At 44.1% G+C, this 20,955-nt stretch overlaps 1 protein-coding gene across 4 annotated transcripts in view; it reads right to left on the reverse strand.

Annotated features, from left to right (window-relative positions):
* xkrx (XK related X-linked) overlaps positions 1 to 20,955 on the reverse strand; it is a 70,037-nt gene that overhangs the window by 36,637 nt on the left and 12,445 nt on the right. The window contains exon 2 of one of the 4 annotated variants that reach the window (XM_072505451.1): positions 12,381 to 12,484. The exons of the other annotated variants lie outside the window; for them this stretch is intronic. The gene's annotated coding sequence lies outside the window, so the exon portion shown is untranslated. The remainder of the gene's footprint in view (positions 1 to 12,380; positions 12,485 to 20,955) is intronic. 4 annotated transcript variants of the gene reach the window in all.

Below are 20,955 nucleotides of genomic sequence, written 5' to 3' on the forward strand. Positions count from 1 at the left end.
GGGTTGAATTGCCCGAACATTCCTGTGAGGCTGGCTGAAACGATATGAATTGGAAGGCTGAGCTGCTCGACAGCAGGCAGCATAGTGGCCAAGTCTTCCACATCGTAGGCAGTCGAGATTTTGCGGGGCATTGCCGCTTTAAAGGGGCGGAGCCACGGTTGCCGCACGTTGTGACGTCAGCATGTTCGCTGCACCACTGCGCATGGTCATGGGTGATGCGCGCCTGCACATTACGTTCCTCCACGTCGCCGTCCCCTCGTTTGGTGCGTACAAGCGCGGGAGTCCGCGAAAAGCGCTCAAAATGGCCGCCCTCATCCAGGCTGAGGCCCTGGAGGTGCTCAATCACTTGGACCCGTTCCGTCTCGTGGGGACCTTGCCGCACCGTTTCAGCCGCTTGTATATGGGAGTACCGACTGGTGGCATTTTCATGTAGGACACAGGTCTCGATGGCGGTCGCTAGGGTGAGTTTACTTTGAGGAGCTGCTGACGTAGAGGGTCCGACTGAACACTGAAAACGATCTGGCCGCGTATCATGGAGTCGGAGGTGGGCCCGTAGCTGCAAGATTGCGCAAGGATGCGGAGGTGCGTTAGAAAGGATTGGAAAGGTTTGTCCTTACCCTGCAAACGCTGCTGGAACACGTAGCGTTCGAAACTTTCATTCACTTCTACGCTGCAGTAAGTGTCAAATTTGAGGAGAACCGTCTTGAACTTCGTCTTGTCTTCGTCATCTGCAAAGGTGAGAGAGTTGAAAATGTGGATGGCATGGTCCCCGGCCGCGGAGAGGAGAAGAGCAATCTTTCTGGTGTCCGAGGCGCCCTCCCTGTCCGGGGCTTCAAGGAAGAGCTGGAAGCGCTGTTTGAAAATCTTCCAGTTGGCCCCGAGGTTGCCGGTGATCCGGAGCGGCGGCGGCGGTCTGATGTTGTCAATGCTGCAGGATGACAGAATGCTGGCGGAAGGCAGATCACTTGCAGGTAGGTCTAAGAAGTGCTAGTATGCAACCACTCCTGGTATCATGATGTGTTGGGTGTTCTGGATAACATAAGGTCACCAACACTTGAAGTAGTGCAACACTATTTTATTACAAGGTTAACTATTTAAACATACTTGAACTGTGGGTAAATACGATACTAGCTTTAACTGAAGACCTTTGCCTTGTCCTAACCAGTTGATGCACTCAGCACATGGTGAATGTCTGTGTTGCAGGCTGTGAGCTCGGTGCTCCTAGCTAGCTGCTACTCAAATGAGCGGGAACTCTGATGCCCCGTCTTTATAGTACGTGTGCTCTCACTGGTGATTGGCTGCGGTGTTGTGTATGTTGATTGGTCCCACTGTGTGTCCATCTGCACCATGATATACTGGTGTATATTATGACACATCCCAGGAATCAGCCCAGGTGAACCTTCTCTGAACTGCTGGCAATGCAAGTATATCGCCTCCTTAAAGTAAGGACACCAAAACTGGACACAGTACTGCAGGTACAATCTGACTAATGCCCTGTACAATTGTAGCAAGACTTCCCCACTTTTATACTCCATTCCCTTTGCAATGAAGGCCAACATTCCATTTGCTTCCTATTCCTGCTTGCTAATGTTTTATGATTCCCATACAAGGACAACCAGATCTCTCTGTATCGCAGCATTTGTGGTCTCTCCATTTAATACATACTCTGCTTTTCTATTCTTCAAGTCAAAGTGGAGAATCTCACATTTTCCCACATTATACTTCATCTGCCAATTTTTTACCCACTCACTTAACCTATCTACATCCCTTTGCAAACTTTTGTATCCTCCTCACAACATGCTTTACCACCTGCAAATTTGGCCACAATACAGTCGGTCCCTTCACCCAAGTCATTAATGGAGCTAGTAAATAGTCAAGGCCCCAGCACTGATCCTTGTGGCACCCCAATAATTACAGTTTGCCAACTTGAAAATGTTCCATTTAGCTTGACTCTGTTTCCTGTTATTTTGCCAATCCTCTATCCGTGTTAACACCCCCAAAACAATTAGCTTTTATTTTGAGCAGTAATCTTTAACATGGCACCTTATCGAATGTATTTTGGAAATCCAAAACACACTACATCTATTGGTTCCCTTTCATTCAAGGGGCTGATGAGCAAATTTCAGCAAGATAAAGTTTGGCACAACATGAATTTCATTCAAAACTGAGATATGAAAAGAAACAACTTGCTGAGCAAAGAAAAGAAAGTAATAAAGCGGAGTATTAAAAACCACATTGTTTCTCTTGCACACTTGCTGCAGATAGAGTGGGTGGGTTTCTCTTGCACACTTGCTGTAGATAGGCTTTATGATTGGGTGGGTTTCTCTTGCACACTTGCTGCAGATAGGCTTTATGATTGGATGGGGAGTGGGGTTATTGCAAACAAGTACACCCCATATATGCCGATGAATTAATTAAAATTCAATTGGATATCCTCCAGTGCCCTTCTGGTACAGCTGCAACACCTTACCTGCCCTTGCATCTTTGTGCTTTATTTCATTACTTAGGTTAAACTTAAGTATATCACTCAACAATTATTCATAGTTTGGGAATTCAAATTCATACATCTCCCCCCTACCAGTTTAAACTACTGCTCCAGCTTAAGAGAAAACACACCAATCACCTGCTTCCTCTACTAATTTATGCTTCTGGGCTTCAGCTCTTGCCGTCTCGGACTCACTTTATTGGACCACTCCTTTCTAACTCTCTCTACTGGACTGCTCTTTCCTGGCTCACCATGCCTTTCTGTAAAAGAGAACACCTCCTCCTCACTGCACCAAATTCCCAGAGTTATGCACTCATTCTCAAGTTACCACCCATCTATTCCCATACTCTTGCCATTACCCATTGTTTCCCCCTTTTTTATCATTGTTTAATTACTGTTCGCCGTACAATAATTCAATTCCAATTCACCCAGATCCCTTTCCAACTCCAGTGTCCACTAGTTAGGTATTTTCATGCTTGATTTTTTTTTCCCCCCAAATGGATTTGGGTGTCATTGGCAAGGTCAGAAATTGTTGCCCAACATTGATTTCCCTTGAACTAAGTGACTTGTTAACCCATTTCAGATTGGAGCAGTGCTGTGGGCTTGGATCACGTGTCGGCCAGACCAGGTAAGCGCAGATTTCCTTCCCTGAAATGAACCAGATGGGTTTTTAACAACAATCAAGGGTAGCTTCAAAGCACCATGACTGAGACTCGCTTTCAATTCTAGCTTTTTATTAGTTAATTGAATTTAAATTCCACCAGCTGTTATAATGGGATTGTATTCGCCTGGGCCTTTTGCCAATTTGATTCAGCCGATCAGTACTGCTTCCTTCACCATTGGTCTGGAAATAGTTTGATCATGCAAGTTCCCTTGTTCATAATCTCCCTCCCTCTTTGCCCTTTACCTTGTTCATATTATGGAAATTAATCTCCCTCCTTCTTTGACCTTTACATTGTTATTGCTGCAATCTACACACACTTGCCTCCTTTTATTCCTTCCCTTTCTTTCCGGTGTCTCTTGTAGCCAGGTAAGTTGAACTACCAATCCTCCACTTCTTTTACACATTTCCACATCACAATGGGGCAAGGAGAAAATATCTACCGCAGCTGGTATAGGAATGAACCTGTGTCATTAGCCAACCACAAGTTAGCCAACTGAGCTAACCAGCCTGCATATCACCAACCTTACATAAAATACACAAATAAGTCCAAACCTATCTTATCTTGCCTCATATTTTCACTTGACTGGCCCCTTTCTATTTCGGAACTATTCTTCTTGTTAGAGCTATACGGAGTTCATAAGAGATACAGTGAAACGATTCAATCCTCCAGATACAATGCATCCATTTTGCACCCAATACCACGGAATGATCGTACATTAAAAATACATCAAATCGCATACCCGAAGCTTGGTGGATTCTGGTAGGGGTTTGCCAAGGCAATGTCTAAGGTGCTTGGTACGCAAGTGGTGCCGAGTCCAGAGATAGCGATCTTTGGAGCGTCAGAAGACCAGGGAGTTCAGGGAGTGAAAGAGGCCGATGTTCTGGCCTTTGCCTCCCTGGTAGCCCTGAAATGGATCCTGTTAATGTGGAGGGACTCGAAGCCCCCGAGTATGGAGACTTGGGTCAGTGACATGGCTGGGTTTCGCAAGCTGGAGAAAATAAAGTTTGCCTTGAGGGGGGTCAATGCTGGGGTTCTCCCAGAGGTGGCAGCCGTTGGTCGACTTTCTCGGGGAAAATTAAAATGTCAGCAGAAGCAGCATTCTGGAAAGGGGGGGGGTAGGTGCCATATGGTGAAGGCATGTACAGAAGGGGTTGGGTGGGAAATGTCTAGTTTACCATGTTGATGTTTGTTATTATTGTTTTGTTTGTTATTGTTATAAAAATTTTGCAAATGCTTCAATAAAATATATTTTAAAAATAAATAAATACATCAAATCATGACTAGAAATTTAAGGGAATAGGGCATTATTGGCTAGGTCAGCATTAGTTCTAATCCCCAATAACCCAGAAGGTGGAGATGAATGTTGGAGACAGGGTACAGTAATGATCGTTACTGGACTAGTATGGTTATTGTAAGGTCCCTTCCCGTTCATTCCTTCATTTCCCATTTCTTTTACTTTGCGGTTATCATTTCGATCCATGGATATTTAATGAACATATACCTTTAATTCGAGCAGAGGAAGTGAATGGTACATTTGTGCTATGGAGGTTTAGCTTCTGAACAGTAAAACTCAAGACTTTTTGGCACCCTAGAGATCGGAGGGATTCAGTTTGATTGGTTGGCTGGTGGCCAATGGATTGGCAAAAGGATGGTTTTCAGAGAACCAAGGACAGGCGGATCCTGAACGCTGAGAAGAGCAGCTGTTACTGTCCGTCTGTCTCTCTCGCCAGAAATACTGCTGTTTTTTTTTTAAACCTCGAGACCAAGATGAATCTACAGTGAAAACTATTACCGACGGAAAACAAAAACCTCCAACTGAAGGCCTAGATTGAAGAAATGTGTACTAGAAGATAGCCACCTGAAACAAAGATGGGTCGGGTTAGGAATTAGATAATAGTTAAACAGTTGTATTTGCTGCATATTTAATTATAGTTATTGTTATTAATAAAAAATAATGGTCTTTAAATTTACAAACCTGCTGACCTCGGGTATTTTTAAAGAATTATTTGTTCATTTCAATGGTGTTGCAACTCTGGGTCAAGTGGGCTGGAATTGACCACGCCCTAGCCCAGGATGTTGTAACATTATGTACTGTTCTAGTAATGCACTGACCTGAATCAATAACCCAGACACATTAATTCAAATACGCCAATGGCAATTGGGGAATTTAAATTCAGTCAATGAAACAAATGTGGAATCATGGGGGGTCTGGACAGAGTAGAGGAAGGAAAAGCTTCCCATTGGTGGAAGGAACACCAAGCAGAGGACACCGATTTAAAGTTTTTGGCAAGAGAACCAAAGACGACATGAGGAAAATGATTTTACGCAATGAGTTGTTAGGATCTGAAATCTACTGCCCGAGTATGCTGGAGACAGATTCAATTGTAGGTTTCAAATAGGAAGTTGGATAAATTACCTGAAAAGTAAAACAACCCGTGGGGCAACTGGGAAAAGGCAGCCGTGGAACTACCCGAGTCGAGCTTGCAGAAGGCTGGCATAGGAATGGCTGAATTCCCGCCATCCATGCTGTAGCCATATTATGGCTGGGATTTTATGTTCCACTCACATCAGGCAGGTTCGCCGACGTGAGCAGAAAATATTCAAGAAAGCTAAAGTTGAGTTTTACAACGACGTCAAAGCAGGAAGCGATTATTTCCGCCCTCGTCAGTGGCGGACTTTGTTTCCCCGACGTTGGGAACTTCATTATAATAAATTAACATTAATTATCAGCCCCATACACCAAAATCATCCCCACCCCCCCGCCCAAGTCAAAAAAATCTATTCCTGGCAGTGTGCAGTCAGAATGGTGTGAGGCATGGATGGTCTCGGACGCCATGCGCCTGATAAGCAGTATTCTCAAGGGAGCTCGGGCAAATAAGTCAAATTGCAAAAATTTCAAAATAATTAAATCTCAAAACTATCATAGATCACATACATACAGAGGAGAGAGTTAGGACAAGATGGGCATTACATTTTTGAGTTGTTTCTGCACCACACTGTGTGGCTTCCATTATTAAGCTTGCTCTTATTGCTCAATTGCCTACGACTTTCAGGATATCTTCACTAGGTAAGTTAATATGTAGGTAAGCTTCAAGATAACAGAAAATCTTTCAAATATTTAACCACTAGAATTAAATTCTGCCTCCTTCCATTTTGAGTAACCGATATGGTACCACAACTATTTATTTATTCGTTCATGGGACGTGGGTATTGCAGGCTGTGCCAGCATTTATTGGCCATCCCTAATTGCCTTTGAGGGGCCAGTAAAGAGTCAAACACATTACTGTCACATGACCAGGTATGGGTGGCAGATTCCCTTCCCGAAAGGACATTAGTGAACAAGATGGGGTTGTGTGACAATCACAATGCTTTCATAGTCATCACTGGACTTTTTTTTAAATTCCAGATTTTTATTGAATTCAAATTTCACCATCTGCAGTGGCTGGATTTGAACTTGTTAACTGGTGTCCCCAGAGCACTACTCTAGGTCTCTGGTTTACTTGTCCAGTGACAATACCACTATGCCACCGCCTCCCCCTATGGTTTAGGCTATTGAGCAAATTTACTGCACAAGAAATGAAACTAATAAACAACTAATACAACACAGATATATTGGAAGTTATACCACCTAACTGCTCAAAAAATAATTGTTCACTATATATAATTCTTTTGAATTAACATTTTCTTTTCATATTTCTCAGCATTGTAGGATTTGAACCAAAAGCTCCGAAAGTTCCAAACAGATTCTCTCAACTCGGCTTCACTCAGCTCAATTCACACACACACCTTGTAGATTTAAATAAATGGCAGCCAGCTTCCAACGCAAACAATGATTATAAGCAAACAAGTATGTGCTTGTTTGAATGTGCTTGGGGTCGCCCTTGAAACTTCCAAAACAACTCCTTGAAACATTTGTATCAATCTAGTGTGGAATGTGGAATTTGACTACAGGTGGCTTTTTGCCTTTATATATTTAAAGATAGTCATCAAGTCAAAACAAAATTGTTTAACTTTGTTACATTTTTGCATTACTGTCCCACTCGAATGTGGATTTTGTCAATGTGGCACTTAAGGATTGAAACTCAAAAACACACAAAAACAACTTCTTCCCCGCTGTTACCAGACTCCTAAATGACCCTCTTATGGACTGACCTCATTAACACTACACCCCTGTATGTTTCACCCGATGCTGGTGTTATGTAGTTACATTTGTGTACATTGTGTTGCCCTATTATGTATTTTCTTGTATTTCCTTTTCTTTTCATGTACTTAAATGATCTGTTGAGCTGCTCGCAGAAACTGTACCTTGGTACACATGACAATAAACAAAATCCAAATCCAAACTACAGTAAAGTTTCTTGGTGCTCCTGGGTTGGAAAACACAACAATGTTGAATGACTATGGTGAATCCTTGCAGGTAAATACTCTATTGTTAAATATTGCTTTCTACTGAGTTGCCTCTTGTCATACTGAAGTTTTGTGGCCTTTTCTTGGATTGCCACCTTGCCGCGATGAATGAGGCCTGAACGTTCCATTGATCCAGAGAGCAATGCAGTCAGGAGTCTTATCTCCTGGCAGGGTCACCCAGTAAGGTGGGAGGGGAGGACCCAGACAAAGCACAATCCATATCAAGTCCTCAACGGCAGATCAGGCGAAGATACTCATATATCAAAGACTGCGATTACAGATTAAGGTTGCGGCAGTGGGGAGATCCCTAGTCGTCAAGATTCGCTTGCCACTGGAGCTGGACCTACCCTCTGGCAAGGACAGTGTATGCCGATGTGCAACGTCATACCCCTGTTAAAAGATGTCGCGCACCACGCATCTACCTGGAGGAAACTTGCGCACACCCAACACAGACAAGCCCTGCAGTGGTTGGCTAGAGGTGATGGGGACAGGACTGGTGAGATCTGGAAGTCCCTAGCTTCGGACTGACACCGAAGAAGTGGTGCAGTTTAATTCAGTCGTGAATCAGTTCCTATTCTTGGAATAGGAACAGGAGAACGTTTCAGCAGCTTTCTTCACGAATGAGTAACCTTCTTCAGTATCCATGTTGTTCACCCCGCATGGGGAAAGAGCTAGAAAAGTTGCCCTAAAAATAGCCGGTTTCATTCCCAACCTGGCTAGGAAATCACATCCTGCAGAATAGTCTACCTGTGGTCAGAAAATCAAAGTTAGTTGCATTTCGGAACCTGGAATGTGCGAACCAGCATGGCTAATGAGCAAAACAATTGGCCAGAATGGAGAACTGGCCTTGTTGCCCGTGAACTCAGGCACTTCAACATTTATGTTGCAGTCCTGCAAAAGACTCGAAGAGCAGGCAAAGGGCAGCTGAGGGAAGATGGCGGTGGTTACACCTTCTTCTGGAGAGGAAAACCCAAGGAACAGCCCAGGACGCATAGAATTAGCTCCACCATCAAGAACAATCAACGGACTTTGAGATCCCCGTCGACATCAACGAGTGCCTCATGACCCTCCATCTATAGTTTGAAAGGAACCAGTAGGTAACAGTTGAGTGCCCTTCCCCAACCTTTGATGCCAATGAGGAGTCCAAAGAAAACTTCTACTCCACCCTGGATACCATTCTCTCCAACGTTCCTAAGGAAGATCATCCCCCTTGAAGACTTCATGCCAGGGTTGGAAAGGACTACCAAATCTGGAAAAGAAACCATCCAAAAGGAAGGGTCGGGAATTGCAACTCCAACAGCGTTTTCCTGCTCGCCAAATGTGTGGAACACCAACTTATCACCACTAACAGTGTTCCACCAAAAAGACCAGTTCAAGACTTCCTGGAGACATCCACGATCCAAGCACTGGCACATGATTGACTTTATCATCTTCCGATCCAGAGACCAAAAAGGCGCCCGAATCATCGAAGATTGTGGTCAGACAGTAAACAAACTTGTACAACAAGATTATAGCTACTGTAGTACCAGATAACGTGTAAATATTATTTTCTAATTGTGGAATAAATTGTGGCAGTAACTTGAAACCTAGGTAAACAACAGGGTTGTCCCCCAGGATCAATTTCTGTTCTCAGTTAAGTACAGATACCTCTGATGTGTTGCGTGGAATGTGAATGTACAGATTCCTTTCAAAACTGATATCACTTCCCATTCCAACAACCCGCCTTTAACCTTCCATATGCCATTTGCCTTCCCTTTCAAATTTATTTGAACAAGTTGCCTCCCAAATCGTTGCCCATCGTTTCCAAGACACAGGTCAGATTTCTGCCCTGCCATTAACGGTACCTCTATAATGTTATTTTGTTTTGCACAGTCTATTCATTTGAACATGCAGGCCTTTTAAATATTTTTGCAAGGTCGTGACTATGCAGTGACTTAAAGGGGTTAACTTGTGTTCGGTCTGCATGAAACATCTGGGTTAGAGGGAACGTCATCTGCCATATCACTGAAACCATGTTAATCAATATTGAAAATGACATCCTGTGTCTGTTGGTGCATGTATTCTCTCTCCTCATCCTTATCATTGCACTCTTCGAAACGTCAATCACACCATCATCCCTCAACAACTCTCCTGTTGTCCCACTCAGCAGAACTGTCCTCACTTGGTTATACTCTTACTTATCCAATCGTAATCAAAGTATCTCCAATGCTTCTCTTCCTACCCCCATATCATTAACTCGGGAGTCCCTGAGGATCAAACCCAAGCATCATAATCCTTCCTTTCCTCATCTGCATGCAGTCCCTCAGTGACTTCATAGGGTCAGATTCCATAAGTATGTTGACAAAACCCATCTCTCCCTCCTTGACAGCATTCCATTTACCAACCTCCATCAACTTCAACTCATCCGAACTCTTCTGCCCAGGGCCCAGGCTCCTCTCATGTATGATCCTTGTACTCACTGACCTATTTGGGGGTCTGACAGCCAATGCCTCAAATATAAAATTCTCATTTTCAGATTACAAACCCTTCAAGGCCTTGTTTACTCTGTAACCTTATTCACCCTAAAACTGTTCCACATATCTCTTTTTCTCCCACTCTGGCCCCTTGTGCATCACTCAGTTTCTTCTCCCATGTTGGTGACTTAAATTCTGGAATTCCTTTGTAAACCTCTCGTCTCTCCAACTCTCACTCCCCATCTCTTAGAACAAATATTTGGTCACCACATCGATCATCTTCTTTGGCTTGGGTTGACTACGCTTCTGTGCAGTACTTGGGATTTGTTCTATGTTAAAAGATGTTTTATAAACACAAGTTAAAGAATGGAACCTTACAGTATAGACAAAGGTAATTCAGTCCATCATGCTTTCACTGATTCTTCTCCTCGTCCACTCAAAATTCATTTTGATTAACTCTTTTATAAATGTTTAGCATAACATTCTTGCTTTTAAGCACGGTGGCACAGTGGTTAGCACTGCTGCCTCACGGCGCTGAGGTCCCAGGTTCGATCCCGGCTCTGGGTCACTGTCCGTGTGGAGTTTGCACATTCGCCCTGTGTTTGCGTGGGTTTCTCCCCCACAATCCAAAGATGTGCAGGGTAGGTGGATTGGCCACGCTAAATTGCCCCTTAATTGGAAAAAATGAATTGGGTACTCTAAATTTTTTTTTAAAACATTCTTGCTTTTGAACTATGCCACTACTTATAAAGTCCAGAATTCCATACACTATTTTCTTTAAATAGCCTCCTCAAACTGCTTCTGCACAACTCTAAAATTGAATAATTTAGTTTGTATTGCCTCGCTCCATCTTTTTCAATATTAGATCTCATCTGTCATATGTGTTTGCTTATTTCATCAGTCTGGGTCACTGAACTACACTTGTCAATGTTGTTATCATTGCTGTGAAAGATCAAGACTAATTAGAGTAAAGCTAGCACAGAATTTGCTCAAATGGCATCGTAAAAAACTTTTCTTCAAGTCATTTAATTGGGTTGCATCTTGAAGAGGTAGATTTAGGTACAAAACCTATATACCAGATTTAAATAAAATCCCAGGGTTAACATGAGTTCCTGCTTCAGAGGCTAGTACCTTTCCACAGACAATCCTTTGCTGTGGCAACAGACAAAACTCCCAACGACTTGGCGGCAAGGACATCTGCACACAAGTTAATTGGTACGAGGCAGCTTCAGCTTATGTTATCATCACAGAACACAGGACAATGGGAGTCTGGGGAGCTAGCACTCAGGAGTATACTTAATCTAATAATGGAAGGTTAGAGATAAGTAGAGACACCCATGTACCTGCTTGATTGATTACTATACTCGTATGTAATGCATTATGTACTCCTAATTACTAGTTGTGAATGAACATATAGTTTTTGAATAAAGGTATTCTTTTGATTGGTGTATTTTAATTACACGAGTTACCCGAGATAACATATGACAATCACTAATCATTGGCACTATCTGGTTGTGACAGGACTTCAATTAATGTAGTGCATAAATAAGCTATCTTTTATAAAAGCACACCACTCTTGTAATGCTATGGACGGCACGGTAGCACAGTGGTTAGCACTGTTGCTTCACAGTGCCAGGGACCCGGGTTCGATTCCCGACTTGGGTCACTGCCTGTATGGAGTCTGCACGTTCTCCTCGTGTCTGCGTGGGTTTCCTCCGGGTGCTCCGGTTTCCTCCCACAAGTCCTGAAAAATGTGCTTGTTAGGCGAATTGGACATTCTGAATTCTCTGTGTACCTGAACAGGCGCCGGAGTGTGGCAACTAAGGGATTTTCACAGTAACTTCATTGCAGTGTTAATGTAAGCCTACTTGTGTCATTAATAAAGTATAATTGCTCAATTCTTGTTGTGATCGGGGAGCTAGCAAGCCATCACATGTTAGCTTAGCTCCCCTGCTATAACTTATAATGAAGAAGTTGATGAACTGAAACTCAATTCTAAGTATTGTCTGGTCAATTGGGGAGTAAAGTACTCTATAGTTGAATAACTACCGGTGAAACTCCCACAACACATCTTTATGTTGTAATTCATAGGAACATTGAATAGTTACAGGGGAGGAGGTTGCCTGTTGTGTTTGTGCTAGCTCTCTACAAGAGAAACTTTCCTAGTCTCACTCTGCACCTTTTCTCTGTAGCCCAAGTTTTCTCTGCAGATAATTATTTAATTCCGTTTCAGAAACCACAAATGAATCTTCCTCCGCCACACTCCCATACAGTCCATTCCAGATCCTAAACACTCACTATGTAAAAACATTCCTCATGTCCATTACTTCTTTTGCTAATCACCTTAAATTGATGTCCTCTGGTTCTTACCTTTCTGATTGTGTCCAGGTCTCCCCCATGATTTTGAACACCTCTATCAAATCTCTTCTCAAATTTTCTCTTCTCCAAGGACAGCAACTCCAGCTTCTCCAAATCTATCCATGCAATTGAAACTCATCAACCTTGGAACAATTCTCATTAATCTTTTCTGCACCTTTGCTAATGCCTTCACATTCTTTTTAAATTAGGAGAACTGAAATATTGCTGAAGAGAAAGATGTTGCCTCTCCTTTTTGCCAACAATCAGCACCGTTTATCCTGATGATTGCAAGACAAAAAGCTTTGGCAACAAGTCTTCCTTTTCAGACACCACTGCTTATTTTTTAATTTTGTATGGTCTGAGCAGTCAACCTTCTTTGGCTTAACTGGATCCAATACCTAGGCCTGAATGAGGTGTTCTTCCAACATCAAAATAAAAATGGCTATGTCATTAATGCGTGCTGTGCACAATTTCCAGCTCTTCAGAACTACCGACCAGTGACTGGACAGTGGTAGTTTTCATTCCAGAGGACATTAGCACTGTATGGGATTCAAATTCAGATTCAAATTGATCTCTGCACGGAGTGCACTTAACGATAACTCAGCCCCACCTGCTCCAATATTTCCTCAATGTAAGGTATCAGATAAGTATCAGACTCTGCCAAGTCATTTATTCCATGACAATATTTAAAGAAACATATTGTCTTATCATCTTTAGCAACACTGGAAATGACTACAGCCTGGTAAATTATTCCCAGATCCTTTGTCTCCAGATCAGGGGTAGATAGAAGAGCCATCCTGCCCCCACTCTGAGAACTTTCGGGGCACTTGTGTGCTTATATGTAGCATTGACTGCCACTCTCAAAATTGTGTTGAACAGGTGAGTTAAAATATTCTTCTGGTTAATTGTTAATCAGTTGGTTGGGAAAATCCGATTCATAAATCAAATGTTGTAGAATATAACGTTCAGGAATATAATTTTTACGTTGGAGATTAAAGTGTTAAACGTAAGATAAATGGAAAATCTTTGAGAAACTGATAATAACTCTGATGTAAATGTAATTCAAACAAGCTTGGAGATGATCATGCTTAAAAAAGGTAACTTACGGACTTCCGGGTGCGGCGATGACCAGCTAAGTCGCACGTTTCGGCAGCTCCTGGTGGAAAGGACTTTTGGGCTCTTAATAGGAGCCCCAACGGCAATTTTAAAAGCTAAAAACACTGTGCGGTAAACCAGAAGGGAATCCCCCTGGACACGGATGGAAAAAGGAGAGGAAAGTGGCCGGATTGCGGTGGATCCTCTAGAGCAGCGGCCAGGAAGGCAGGTACAAAGCAAGATGGCGTCGGAAGGAGGCAGTTTAATATGGGGCCCTGACCAACAAGAGTTCCTGCGGCGTTGCGTGGAAGAACTTAAAAAGGAGATGAAGAAGGAGCTGTTGGCCCCGATATTACAGGCGATTGAAGGGCTAAAGGAGGAGCAAAAGACCCAGGAGCAGGAGCTTCGGGTCGTGAAGGCAAAGCCTGCTGAGAATGAGGACGACATACAGGGCCTGGTGGTGAAGACAGAGATGCACGAGGCACAACACAAAAGGTGTGTGGAAAGGCTGGAGGTGCTGGAGAATAATGCGAGGAGGAAGAATTTAAGGATTCTTGGTCTTCCCGAAGGTGCAGAAGGGGCGGACGTCGGGGCATATGTGAGCACGATGCTGCACTCGTTAATGGGATCGGAGGCCCCGACGGGCCCGTTGGAGGTGGAGGGAGCCTATCGAGTTATGGCGCGAAGACCGAGGGCTGGAGAAATTCCTCGAGCCATAGTGGTGAGATTTCTCCGATATAAGGACAGAGAGATGGTCCTCAGATGGGCAAAGAAAACTCGGAGCAGTAGGTGGGAGAACGCGGTGATCCGCGTATATCAAGATTGGAGTGCGGAGGTGGCGAGAAGGAGGGCAAGCTTTAATCGGGCCAAGGCGGTGCTGCACAAAAGGAAGGTTAAATTTGGAATGCTGCAGCCGGCAAGACTGTGGGTCACACATCAAGGGAAACACCACTACTTTGAAACGGCAGAAGAGGCGTGGACATTTATTGTCGAGGAGAAACTGGAATAAGCGGGCTAGAAAAAGAACGTTTGGGACAAAGTGGTGGGGCGAATATGTGGGGTGAAGAGGGGGAAAAGGGGGAAGAGATGATTTCCCAAGTTGTTAATCCTGCGACCCTGTAACTTTTCTCTCTTCCCCATGTCGTGGGGGAGGGGGGGGGAAGGAGGAGCTGGGGGCGCCGGCCATTGGGGGCGGGGCCAAATGGGAAGCGCGGGCTTTGTTCCCGCGCTATGGTAATCATGGCGGGAACAGGGAAGCAGGAAGGAGGGGGCCTCGCACAGTGGGAGCCGAGGTCACGGGGGGAAGCCGAGGTCATCCAGAGTTTGCTGACTTCTGGGAGCAACATGGGGGGTGCAATTACGCTAGTGAGGGATCTGGGGGGGGGGGGGGTTAACTGGGTTGCTGCTGCTGGGGAGAAGGGGGAGCTGGTATGGGGTGGGGTGGTCGGGGCGGGAGGGCGCCGTTGGGGGGGGAGATACGGCTACGTGGGAACCGGGTGAGGAGCTGGATTGAAAAAGGAGATGGCTAGTCGACAAAGGGGGGGGGGGGGGGGGGGGGGTAAAGAGCCCCCCAACCCGGCTGATCACGTGGAATGTGAGAGGGCTGAACGGGCCGATAAAGAGGGCACGGGTACTCGCACACCTAAAGAAACTTAAGGCAGATGTGGTTATGCTGCAGGAGACGCGTCTGAAACTGATAGACCAGGTCAGACTACGCAAAGGATGGGTGGGGCAGGTGTTTCATTTGGGGCTAGACGCAAAAAACAGGGGGGTGGCTATACTAGTGGGGAAGCGGGTAATGTTTGAGGCAAAGACCATAGTGGCGGATAGTGGGGGCAGATACGTGATGGTGAGTGGCAAATTGCAAGGGGAGGTGGTGGTCTTAGTGAACGTATATGCCCCGAACTGGGATGATGCCAACTTTATGAGGTGTATGTTAGGACGTATCCCGGACCTAGAGGTGGGGAAGTTGGTAATGGGTGGAGATTTTAATACGGTGCTGGACCCAGGGCTGGACAGATCGAGGTCCAGGACCGGAAGGAGGCCGGCTGCAGCTAGCGTGCTTAAGGACTTTATGGAGCAGATGGGAGGAGTAGACCCCTGGAGATTTAGCAGACCTAGGAGTAAGGAGTTTTCGTTTTTCTCCTATGTCCACAAAGTTTATTCACGGATAGACTTTTTGATTTGGGAAGGGCACTGATCCCGAAGTTGACGGGGACGGAGTACACGGCTATAGCTATTTCGGATCACGCTCCACATTGGGTGGATCTGGAGATAAGGGAGGAAAAAGAACAGCGTTCACCCTGGAGAATGGACATGGGATTATTGGCAGATGAGGGGGTGTGTTTAAGGCTGAGGGGGTGTATTGAAAGGTACTTGGAACTCAATGATAATGGGGAGGTTCAGGTGGGAGTGGTCTGGGAGGCGCTGAAGGCAGTGGTTAGAGGGGAGCTGATATCTATTAGGGCACATAAAGGAAAGCAGGAGGGTAGGGAAAGGGAGCGGTTGTTGAAAGAACTTCTGAGGGTGGATTTTAAAAAAAAAGAAAAGGAAAAAAAAAAAAGAAGAAAAAAAAAGGTAACTTACCTGGGGCAGCATGATGGTGCAGCGGTTAGCCTCATGGTGCTGAGGCTCTAGGTTCGATCCTGGCTCTGGGTCACTGTCCGTGTGGAGTTTGCACATTCTCCCCCTGTTTGCGTGGGTTTCGCTCCCACAACCCAAAGATGTGCTAAACTGCCCCTTAATTGGAAAAAAATAATTTGGTACTAATTTTTTTTTTTTTTTTTTTTTAAAAAGGTTACTTACCTTCACCATCAGAGTCTGTGCGGAGTCTGCACATCCTCCCCGTGTGTGCGTGGGTTTCATCCGGGTGCTCCGGTTTCCTCCCACAGTCCAAAGATGTGCAGGTTAGGTGGATTGGCCATGATAAATTGCCCTTAGTGTCCAAAATTGCCCTTAGTGTTGGGTGGGGTTACTGGGTTATGGGGATAGGGTGGAGGTGTTAACCTTGGGTAGGGTGCTCTTTCCAAGAGCTGGTGCAGACTCGATGGGCCGAATGGCCTCCTTCTGCACTGTAAATTCTATGATTCTATGATTCTATGATAGTAGGGAGAAGTCTTGAATGAGTGACCGATTTCTGGACTTCTTCGTCGAGGCAAAGCGCCTATCGCTACCTCCATTAAGAAGCTAGCAATTCTGGGAAAGAGGGTTGTGAAACTCCATTAGAGATAGAAATTGTTGTTCATGAGAGTTGCAGAATCCAAGAGTTATGTTGAAGGTAAAATTTGTTTACATTTCTGTTTAAACCATCCCAAAGTGTGCCATGTTGCCATAGTGATTCAGGCTGAGCCTTGGTTAGAAGGTACTTTTGCTTAATTTGGCTGCATATGTTTGCTGACAGAAACAAGTAGTTCAGTTTAGAGAACAGACATGAGGCAGATTTTGTCTTGGGTAGGCTGCAACTCATTGAGCGGCGAGAGCCAAGTAAATTGATGCTAATCAGGCTTTCATTGCGTGGGATGAGGGTAGGGCTCAATCAATTTCAGTTTGGATTTGGAGAGGGAAAGCAGCTGTAAGATTTGCTACGGCTTGCAGTTAATGGAGTAAATGTGAAGTGGTCCTTACAGAACCACATTGCAGAAAATAAGTCAGCAGAGTTGGTTTGTTAAGCTGTGGTAAGATAATTGGAAATTTGCCAGAAACCCATAAGCAACTGACAGTTGGAGGTCTGTAAAGAAAACTGTAACCAAAAAGCTAATGGAAGGAGCTCCATAGAATATAACTTGGAGGGTAGCTGGAACACCGAGAAGAAATTAAAGTGAATTCCGGAGGACTGTAGCATACCTTTCAGTTGGCCCCAAGAAAAGTGACTGAATTTAGTAAGATAAAAGGAGTAACTTATCTTGAATGGATGAATGATGGAAAGAGTACAGAACTCCGTTTATAGCATAAAACTATTTGAAGCTATATAGTGTTAAGTTAGTGGTGTTTGCTTTGCTTAATTTCTCTTTATATAACAAAGTTTCTTTTTGTTTAAAAACATGACATTTTGAGATCTAATTCTAACAGTTAATTTGGGTGTTCAGATTTCGTCTTTAAACAATCCCTAACAGGATCCATTCACAACATCAGCCAACATGAGAAAAACACAATTAATCAACTTTTTTGTCATCCTCAATAATTATAAAATGAATCAATGGAACTAACCAAATAGTAGATCTATGCTTCTGTTACTAGATAAGAAAAGCAACTTAGCTAGGCAAATACTATGAACTGGTCTGCAGATGGCAGTGAATGTAGATGAACGTTAGCTTAAAATTCACCCCATAACAACGAGTATTGCACATCATCACCATTTTGCTCATGTCCAAGTTGGATAATAATTGTTCAGCCACTTAATTGGCTGACTTTGCTGGATTAATTACAGTCATTCATTAGTTTCACTGATATACACAAAATCACCCATATCAATTATATAACAGATGCAGCTCACAATGTGCAAGATAGTTTATGCATTTGCTAGGAGGTAAACAAGTGGTTGTTTTGTGACAAAATCTCAAGCTAGGCTCTTCCCAATGTCACAAGCTCTGCAGTTAGAAACCCCTCCTCTTTCAGCTATATGAACTGACAATCTAATGTTACAAACGAAGTGAGAGGCATTCCACGCATGCAAACCTCGCATAAACATGTTGTGGGTTTGCAACAAACCAATTTTGGTTTTCAGTTTTTGATTCAATCCTTGGGGAACATTTATAAAAGCACCCACTCCTTCCACACATTCAACCAACTTCTGTGCATATTCAAACACAATTAGTATTAGACAGGCATAATTCTGGGATCCCAAACATCACAGATCCCAGTCTTCAGCCAATGTGATATGCCATCAAGTTATGATTGAGTGCACAGGGCATACCAAATGGATCTGGGCCCTATATTATAATAATAATCTTTATTGTCACAAGTAGGCTTACATTAACACTGCAATTAAGTTATTGTGTAAAGCCCCTAGATGCCACTTTCCGGCACCTGTTCGGGTACATAGAGGGAGAATTCAGAATGTCCAAATTACCCAACAGCACGTCTTTTGGGACTTGTGGGAGGAAACCAGAGCACCCGGAGGAAACCCACGCACACACGGGGAGGATGTGCAGACTCCGCACAGACAGTGACCCAAACGGGAATTGAACCTAGGACCCTGGAGTTGTGAATCAACAGTGCTACCCACTGTTTGATCATGGTTGTAGTGTAGTGTAGATAATCTGTTCTCCAGAATTTGCCATGCCTCTAGCCAAGCTTCAGTATGACAACACTGGTAATTATTCTACAACGTAGAACAATTACCTAGGTATGTCCTATCCACAAAAAGGACAAATCTAACCAGGCCAACTGTCAATGATGCAATTTACTCTCAATCATCAACAGTGATCTGTTGGGACTGGTCGCTTGTTCTAATGGAGCACACCAGACTTCAATTGTAACAGTACAGAACCAGGTCTTCAAGGAGACCTTAAATAATATGGTCCAGTATATGCTCTCAGTTACATCACACTGCGGTGGGCGGAATTCTCCCATCAGAGATGCAGTCCTGTGATAGGGATGGGGAGTATATCCTGTGGCAGAGGCAGATATGAAATCCCGTGGTACCTTCCACACAGGTCTCATTAAATTATGCAGCCATAGTGATGTATTCCACGACGGGGCAGGCTGGATAGCGCAGACCTCACCATCATAAATGGCGCCTGGTCTTCTGCACAATACTAACAGTGGGAAGTCTGGAAGGAGAGCCGTGGGGCCAGCACCTAAGTTTAGTGACACATTCCTGCGTGTCCTCCTGATCCATGTGTGCCCAGGGAGTACACAAGAGGTTGGCCAGAAGAGAATTAACGTTTGTTCTGCCACGTGTGATGAATATAGGAAACTTGGAGAATTAGTATTATGTATTTGGTGCAGTAAGGGTTAAAAGCCTGGATTAGTGTGTGTATGAACTGCTGCTGTTTTTTTAAAAAATCCTGGCTTGCAAGACAGCTAGGCTTTCTGGGAGCCAGTGGTATAATTAAAGAATTGTAAAAGCTTGGGCTAATGGATTTTTGTTTGGATTAAGAGGGTTCCCTGGGGAGTAGATAGTTGGGGACATTGTGTTTCAGCTAATGGGAGGAGACAAGGGCTGAAATAGTCAGATGTTAGAATTTTAGATTGAGATGTAAACAGGAGTCCAAACGCCTGCTCTTAATACAATTCTGTTAAAGATCTGTGTATAGACAGACTAGCAGCTACCTTCCAAAGTTCAGCGAGTTAGTTTTGTGGCTGGAAGTCAAGCTGAAACAAGCGGAGAAGTAGCTTCTGAAGGAAAACAGGCAGAGTTTCTGCATTAGTCTGACAGGGTCAGGGCTCTTTCTTGAAAGCAGTCTCAAAGGTTTCTTTTTCTCAAAGTGGAGTTTCAAGACATCTCTGTAAGCAGACACAGGAATACTTGCTGTAATGTATTTAAAAGTGGATTTGGAGCAAAGATGGTTCTGTTGTTTCAATGGAATTAAAGATAACAGTTAAGGATTCTGTCACTGAATTAATTGGTATTGTTTGAGGTAATTGTAAGCTATTTTCTTGTGTGATGTTAAAGATATTTTAATACTGTATTAGTAATAAAGTTTGATTTAATACGGGCTGGTTTAGCACAGTGGGCTAAACAGCTGGCTTGCAATGCAGAACAAGGCCAGCAGCGCGGGTTCAATTCCCGTACCAGCCTCCCCGAACAGGCGCCGGAATGTGGCGACTAGGGGCTTTTCACAGTAACTTCATTGAAGCCTACTTGTGACAATAAGTAATATTATTATAATATACCATATCAGTATTTTTGTGTGAAATCACTCCTTGAGTCTTACAAAATTAAGTAAAATATTGGGGTTTCTGACCAGTATCTTAGCCACTGTTGGTGTCTGGTCTGGGATCACAATACAGGAGGAGTCTCACCGGATGGTCGCATAAACCATAAAGAGGCCAATATGCCAGGGTACAAGGGCCTCAGTGGCCACGGTGTAGTCATGCCTCACAGCTCCACTACAGTGCATCCACTCTGCGGTGGAGTGACCACTTTGCCTTCCTTCACTGTTGACTAGACAAAGAACACTGCATGGAAGTGGTGGGGGGAGATGAACAAGCAGCCCCCACAAATCAGACGCTTCTCCAAGCCTTCTCCTTGCATGTGGATGGCTCAGTGCTCTGGAGGGAGCTGATCCACAAGCCTTCTGCACAATTCGCACTAATGATGCCTTGCCACACAACGGAAGGCCAACTTACAAGGGAAAGCATGAGAAATCAGCCAGATTCCAATGTTGAAATGCATGCAACTTGCAACTCTCAAACACATGTTCTGTTCTCTTCGAGCAGGATAAGATCAATCACAACCGCAGAGAATGGCAGAATATGGGAGGGCGGTGCCCACATCTGAGATCTCTACTGAGTTCAAGAAAAGGGCATCGGAACACAGCAGTGGAGC

The sequence above is a fragment of the Scyliorhinus torazame genome, chromosome 5 (genome assembly GCF_047496885.1).
Source record: "Scyliorhinus torazame isolate Kashiwa2021f chromosome 5, sScyTor2.1, whole genome shotgun sequence".
Taxonomy (NCBI): domain Eukaryota; kingdom Metazoa; phylum Chordata; class Chondrichthyes; order Carcharhiniformes; family Scyliorhinidae; genus Scyliorhinus; species Scyliorhinus torazame.